The following is a 7,728-nucleotide window of genomic DNA, read 5'->3' on the forward strand; positions in this document are numbered from 1 at the left end:
CTTCCTCCTCTAGAAGTGCCACGAGTGAGCCAAACCTGGCGAGTGGGCTGTTGTTCCTAAGGCAGTGCAGTCTGGAGTTGGTGAATGAAGAATTGCCCTTCTCCACTTCCCAACCAGAGCAAAAAGCTGTAAGTGGGACTTTTCATCTTTAAGAAAGCACTGACAATTTCAGAGGGAATGCACAGCTCATTCACAGGGTGAGAAGAAAGGGCATCTTCCTAATGAGATGAGGATCAACGGAATCTGGATTCCCAGTCCTGCTCGGAGCTGGCAGGGCACAATCAATTTCCTATTGCTTCAACCACAATTTAAAATAACTTAATATGGGAAACAACCCCAAAATCTATTAAAAAAAGGCTGCTGAGGATCAGTAAGATAGATCCATGCTGTTGGCACATTGACAAAGAAAATAACTGAGTTCTCTTTTACAAAAGATCAGTTACCTCTTAACCCAAAGTTACAAAAGATTTTACACTACACACCTGAGTTTTGTTTTTATTTTTCGTATTTCATCACGTCTTTTTTTCTTTCCTCTTTTTTTTTTCTTAAACCATAAAACATGTCCTAAAAAAGAAATGTCCTTTGCTCCTGGTTCTCATGTGAAGCAGCTCCCTTCCCGCTGGCCCTGGGGCTTGGGGCACTGTCAGCACCTGCTGCTTCAGCCACTGCTTCTGCTGGCTTTGAGAGCAACAACCAAACTGTGGCTGATCCCGAGGGAGCAGCAGCAGGGCCTGGAGCTGATCCCTGAGTCTGGGGCAGGGCTGGACAAATGACCCCACAGCAGCAGCAGCAGCAGCAGGAGGAAATGGAGCTGACTTTGAGCACAGCCCCTGCCACTCTTGCCTCCTGTTTGCAGTGGTGTCACAGCAGCCTGAGGCACCTGGGAGCCCTCAGTGCCAGCAGGGACTTGAGATGGCAGGCCCTGGGCTCCTGGAGGCTGTGCAAGGAACGGAGCTGGGCACTCCCTGTCCATATGGAGCTTGCAGATGGAAAAGGCTGCTGTGCCCAGGCAGCTCCAAGGGCAGAGAAATGAGGCTCTCGAGCACTTGATCTGGGCCAGTTGCACAGTCCTGGGCAGCAGCCAGCGAGCAGAGGGGGAACAGAGGGCACAGCAAGAGGGACAAAAGCAGTCAAGTGCAGAGACTGGAGAGAGCCAGACCTGGCAGAAGGAACAGCTGCTTCCTTGCACTCTTGAAGAGAGCTCTTGGCTGTTTCAGAGCACTGAAAGGCATGAAGGGCAGAGAGGAAGTGACACCAAGCAATGCTCCTGTTTTCACACCCTCCCCTCTCAGTGTCCCAGAAGGAATTGGATGAACTGTATTCGCCTCTCTGAGTCGTCTCCTTCAGCATGAGCAGCTTAGCACCAGGAGATAAAGGGCCTGAAGCCTTAGGCCTCAAGAGCTGACCAAGAGGGAATTTCTGAGCAAACTAATGCTGCTAACATGGACCAAGCTGAATGGAGCAGATAGAATCCTGGAATTCTAGAATCCTTTCTGTTGGAAAAGACCTCTGAGCTCATCAAGCCCAGCTGTTCACCCAGCACTGTCAGCCCAGCACTAAACCACATCCCTGAAGTGCCAAGGCCTGAACAAGAGGCCTGACTGAGGCCTGAACAGGCCTGAGCCAAAGGTGACCTCTCGATGAGCCTTCCAACCAAAGGCCATCTTTGTATCTACTCATTAACGAAATATGCACGATCATTAGCATTGTGATAGATGTATCCACTAATTAGTGAATCATGTATTGACTTTTCTGTATTTAGAAGCTAAACAAGGCCATGAAATCCAACATCTGGCCTGGTTTGGGGCTGTATGGTCAAAGTCAACTCCCTTGGTTCCTCCTTGAGCCCTGGCCAGGCTTTGGGAGAACCCAAGAGGAGAATGAATCCAGATGTTCCTGCACTGGAAGTGCTGTCAGTTTGTTTGTTCAGCACTCTCCAAGCTGGGCTCTCTCCCAGCGAGGTTGGAAGCCTCACCTGTGGCTGGACACAGCTGCAGGAATTCCAGTGTCCAGAGTGGCTCTGCAGTCCTTGGCTGTGACAGCTTCCCCAGCTGCTGTGTGGGTCTGGGTGATGGTAAAGTCTGAGGCTAACTGCTGATGGATCTTTCTAAATCATTATAGGCAATCTTTGGTAGTGATGATTGGGTTCATTGCTGAGCTTCTCCTTTTGTAATTCTTTGCAAATGATTTTGTATATTGCTGAACTTATCCTTTTGTAATTCTTGGCAGTGTTGCATTTATATAAATTACACAATTCCTTCAGTTGCTGTCTGTGTCTTTGGTGCTCACCCTGCCACTGGCAAAACAGGGCCCCTCCTGCCCAAGTGATCCCTGAGAAGACAAAAACCATCACTCCAAATATCCCCCCTTCCTCCTTGTTCCTCCACTTTATACTCTGAGCATGATGTCCTGTGGTCTGGGATATCCCTGGGGTCAGTTGGGTCACCTGTCCTCTGTGTCCCCTCCCAAGCTCCCCCACACCCCCAGCCCCTCCCCAGCATGGCTGGACAAGGGGCAGGAAAGGCCTTGGCTCTGTGCAAGCTCAGCGAGAACAAAACCATCTGTGTGTGATCAACCCTGTGCTCAGCACAGCCCCAAAGCACAGCCCCAGGAAAGCCCTGGGAAGGAAATTCCCTCTGCCCCAGCCAAAGCAGCACTCCATGGCCATCCAGCATCACCACGGCTCCACAGGCTCCTTTCTGACCATGACAATCCCCATCCCAGCAGGGCAAAGGTTGTTGGCCATGGACCCAACCTCAGCAAAGTGTCTCCTGCAGGTTGTCCTGGCATTGGACAGTAGGAAGGGGGCTCTGTGCTGGTTGCCATGGCAACCTCTGTTCCAATGATGCCCTATGGTGGTTGCCATGGCACCCGAGCCCAGCAGTGTCTCAGTGCAAGTGTCCCTGGCATCAGTCCCGCCAAGGGGTTTCCATGGCAACTGCCATAACAGGTGACCCAGGTGTGGTGTCCCAGTGATGGTTGCCATGGAAGCAGTCCCCAGCACTGACCCTTTCTGTCAGGCTGACCTGGCCTTTGGCCCTGGCACTGGGCTTTGCTGCTGGTTCCACGGTGCCTGCCCAGCCAGCGCGGCACAGGGCAGGTGGCCATGGCACAAACCCCAGCCATGGATCCCCTGTGGCTCTGGGCAGTGACACCAGCCCTGAGCAATGGGCTGCTGCTGTGGGGTCAGTGAAGTGGCCATGGCAACAGCCCCTTGCAATGGCCCAGTGCAGGTTGGCATGAGAATCCAGCATCACAGCTGGCCCAGGGCAGGGCTGCAGTGCCCTTCCCAGCAGCCTGTCTGCACACAATCACTTCCACGGCTCTCTGCATTTCTCTTCCCCTCTCTTGGCTCACTCACACATCTCAGGGGCAAAATCTGCCCCTATGTGCTGCTCTATGGTCGACCCTACCAAGTACCATATTCCAGCAAACAAACCTGTAAAAGGAGAGGTTGATTTGAATAATTATCTCATTTCTCTGCTCTTAAAACTTTACAGGATTTGCAGCGAACAGTGGTGATCTCCAGACTGAGGGGATTGGACACACCAGGGCATGAGTTCCAGGCCAGGAGATCGGGTCTCCTTGAAAGACTGGGGATCTGCTCCACTCTAGCCAAAGTTTTATTTCCAAATACTATTGACAACTTTTTACAATGCACAGCTCAAGATGACACCTCCTGGGGATTTGAAGAAATCTGGACCAAACTTACTTCATGGGTACCCAGCTGAACTTGGTTAAAACATCTGTTTATAATCACCACCATAATAATTGCTGTGTGGTTTTAGCTTGGATCAAGGTTCAGTGTTGTAGCTGTAGTAATGCCTTATGCTATAAAATGAAATATAGATATTTCATATCTATAATCATATAGAGACCAGTTCCCATTAGAAACATAGTCTCAAGAAAAGAGGGGACTTGATGAGGACAGGAGAACAGAACAGAAGAGCCTTTTACTCTTTTGAAAAGGACAGTGGAACAGAACAACATTTACTCTTATCAGGGAGAATAGAACAGAAGAGCAAATAAATAAAGTAATGCTTATACATCAAGTAAGCAGGGATAGCTCATGAATATGTAATCAGTGTGTGTGATTAAAAACTGTTCACCTGATGCTCAGAGCACTCGATTTGAGGAAATGATCTCTGAGTGACCAGTGCTGCAATAAAGAATGACTGCTTTCTAATATTCAAGCTCTGTAAGTTTGTCTGGCTGATTTCAGGATCAGTTCCAAAGGGCCCCGCAGTGTCACAATGGTCACAATGGTTCCATGAGGTCCCACAATGTCACAAAAGGTCCCTTGGATCCATGGAGCCACAAAATGCCACAATGGCCCCTTGATTCCATGGGGTTCCGCAGTGTCACAATGGTCCCCTTGATTCCATGAGGCCCCACAGTGTCACCCTAGGGCAGGAGGCCAGGAGGGTTTTGTACCCCACACACTGCAGTTCCCTGGGCCAGCTGGCACCAACACCTTCTCCCAAGCCAGAGCTCCTGGGCACAGCCAGGGCTGTGCCTCATTGCAGCTCCCTGCAAACCATGGCAGTGACTTCGATGCCAAAACCCAAGTCACAGACAGTTTGCTACTCTTTATGGCTATATTTGACCAGGAAATGTCCCATTGTGGGGTGTCTCTTTCCTGCAGTCACTGCAATATTTGGACCATGCATGGATCTCTGAGTGAGAGAAATGGCCAGTGCTGCACCTCTGCTCTGACTCGTGGATGGTGGGAAATGCTCTGTAGGGGCGACTGGAATGATGGAAAAAGGACAATTGGCAGCACAGAGGGAAACCCATCAGGGCTGCTGGGCTGGGGCAAGACATTGCTGCCTGGGTAGGGAAGGTGGCTGTGAAAGTCCCTCCTGTGGATGCTCACATGCCCAAGAGTTGGGCACTGGAGCATTGTAACAACAGACAGGAGGATTGGGCTGCCAGGATTAAAGTGTCTCAGGTGGGTCTGGGGTGGCCACACATTGGTGAGTTACTTCTGGCTCATTGGGTTAGTTATGCCTCAGGGAATCAGGGAAGAGATGCAACCTCCAGATGGGCTCATGATAGAGGGGTGGATTTAACCATGGACAGCATCTCCAGGTTATCCATGACTGTGGAACATGTGCTGGGATCAAGCAGGCCAAGCGGGCAAAGCCCCTGTGGTGTTGGGGATGATGGTGGAAATACCAGTCTGGGGGAGCCTGGCAAATCGATGACATCACAGTGCCACAGACCCACCAGGGCAAGCACTGCTGCTGGCAGTGCTGGGAACAGCTCCAGGGTGGATGGAGACATACTCTGTGCCTCACGGCACTGCCCAAAACACCACCCTGGGCCTGGAAAAGCAAGTCCTGTGGCGACAGGGCCCCCAGAAAGAAGAGAGTTGGACAATGGGACTCATTTCCAGAACAGCCTCAGGGACACCTGCACCAGAGGGCACGGGATTGAGTGAGTGTTTCATATTCCCTGTCAGTCACCAGCTCTGGGGAAGCTGAACAGTGCAAGAGACTGCTAAAAACCACCTTAAAAGCAATAGGTGATGAGATCTTCCAACATTGGGAGCTGCATTTAGCCAAGGCCACTGGTCAGTGAACACCTGAGGCTCCACCAGTCGAGCTGACAATGCCCAGTGAAATCCTCCATGGGCCATAGAAGGGGGATGAAGTGCCCATGGTGCCCAGGAGAAATGTGTTAGGGAAGAGAGTTTGGATCAGTCATGGCTCAGGAAAGGCAAACCCATCCCTGGGATTGTTTTTCCTTGAGGACTGGACAGAGTCAACATCTGCACGATGTTTTCTGCTCTATGGAACCTGGGGACTACCCACGGACAACATAGAGACTGGTCTGTTCTCCCCCCGAGTACCCGCGGCAACATAGAGACTGGTGGGTAGTCCCCCCGAATACCCGCGGAGCATGTAGAGACTGGTCTGTACTCCCCCTCGTGTACCCGCGGACAACATAGAGACTGGTCTGTACTCTCACTGACAACCCGCGGACAACATAGAGACTGGTCTGTACTCCCCCTCGTCTACCCGCGGACACCTTGAAGCACTAATAGAGACTAGACCCTGGTACCCCCGATAACCAAGTTCACCCCGACCAACTCAACATAGAGACTGGTATTTACTCCCCCCGAATACACGCGGACAACATAGAGACTGGTCTGTACTTCCCCCGACTACCCGCGGACAACATAGAGACTAGTCTCTACTCCCCCCAACTACCCGCGGACAACATAGAGACTGGTCTGTTGTCCCCTCGCCTACCCGCGGAGCACATAGAGACTGGTCTGTACTCCCCCCGAGTTCCCGCGGACAATATAGAGACTGGTCTGTACTCCCCCCGACTACCCGCGGACAACCTGAAGCACTAATAGAGACTAGACCCTGGTCCCCTCGATAACCAGGTTCACCCCGACACACTCAACATAGAGACTGGTCTGTACTCCCCCCGACTACCTGCGGACAACATAGAGACTGGTCTGTACTCCCCCCGACTACCCTCGGAGCACATAGAGACTGGTCTGTACTCCCCCCGACTACCCGCGGAGCACATAGACACTGGTCTGTACTCCCCCCGACTACCCGCGGAGCACATAGAAACTGGTCTGTACTCCCCCCGACTACCCGCGGAGCACATAGAGACTGGTCTGTACTCCCCCCGACTACCCGCGGACAACATAGAGACTGGTCTGTACTCCCCCTCGTCTACCCGCGGACACCTTGAAGCACTAATAGAGACTTGACCCTGATCCCCCTGATAACCAAGTTCACCGTGACCAACTCAAAATAGAGACTGGTCTGTACTCCCCCCGACTCCCCGCGGACAACATAGAGACTGGTCTGTACTCCCCCCGACTACCCGCGGACAACACAGAGACTGGTCTGTTCTCCCAAGGAGTTCCCGCGGAGTACATAGAGACTGGTCTGTACTCCCCCCGAATACCCGCAGACAACCTGAACCACTGATAGAGACTAGACCCTGGTACCCCCGATAACCAAGTTCACCCCGACCAACTCAACATAGAGACTGATCTTTACTCCCCCCGACTACCCGCGGAGCACATAGGGACTGGTCTGTACTCTCCCCGAATACCACGGGACAACATAGAGACTGGTCTGTACTCACCCCGACTACCCACGGAGCACATAGAGACTGGTCTGTACTCCCCCCGACTACCCGCGGACAACCTGAAGCACTAATAGAGACTAGAGCCAGGACTCTGGGAGCCTTGGGAATTGTCCTCTGGGATCCATGGTACACACTGCAATGGCTTGGGATTCCAGTTTGCAGCAAGGAAAAGATTTTCCGGCCCTTGAAGGCAAAGCTCTTGAGGGGCTGAAGGGCAGGTGGAGATAGTGCAATGACACTTAAGGGCCAGCCTGTCCTGGCAATGACTCAACAGTGATAACTTCCTCTGGGGAAGCACCAGCACAGAATTTGGATGAAGAATCCAAAATTGGAGGGATGGGATCTGAATTGTGCAGGGCAGGGTGGATGGGCTGTGTTTTGAGAGTAATTATTTACTCATACAGAATTATTGATTTCTATTCCATCCATTTTCAGTCAGTTCCAGTTCTATTTTCAGAGTTCCACCTTCTCAGCTGATTGCTCTTTGTGTCCCCTCCTATCTCTTCTGCCTCTCTTGGCCTGCTCTCTTTCTCTCACAGTGTCTCTCATTAGCCAGGGCAGCTGCCAGCCAAAGACCCCCTGCTGATTTTGTTGCCAATCCGGCTG

The sequence above is a fragment of the Lichenostomus cassidix genome, unplaced genomic scaffold (genome assembly GCF_008360975.1).
Source record: "Lichenostomus cassidix isolate B80296 unplaced genomic scaffold, HeHo_3.0 HiC_scaffold_43, whole genome shotgun sequence".
NCBI lineage: Eukaryota > Metazoa > Chordata > Aves > Passeriformes > Meliphagidae > Lichenostomus > Lichenostomus cassidix.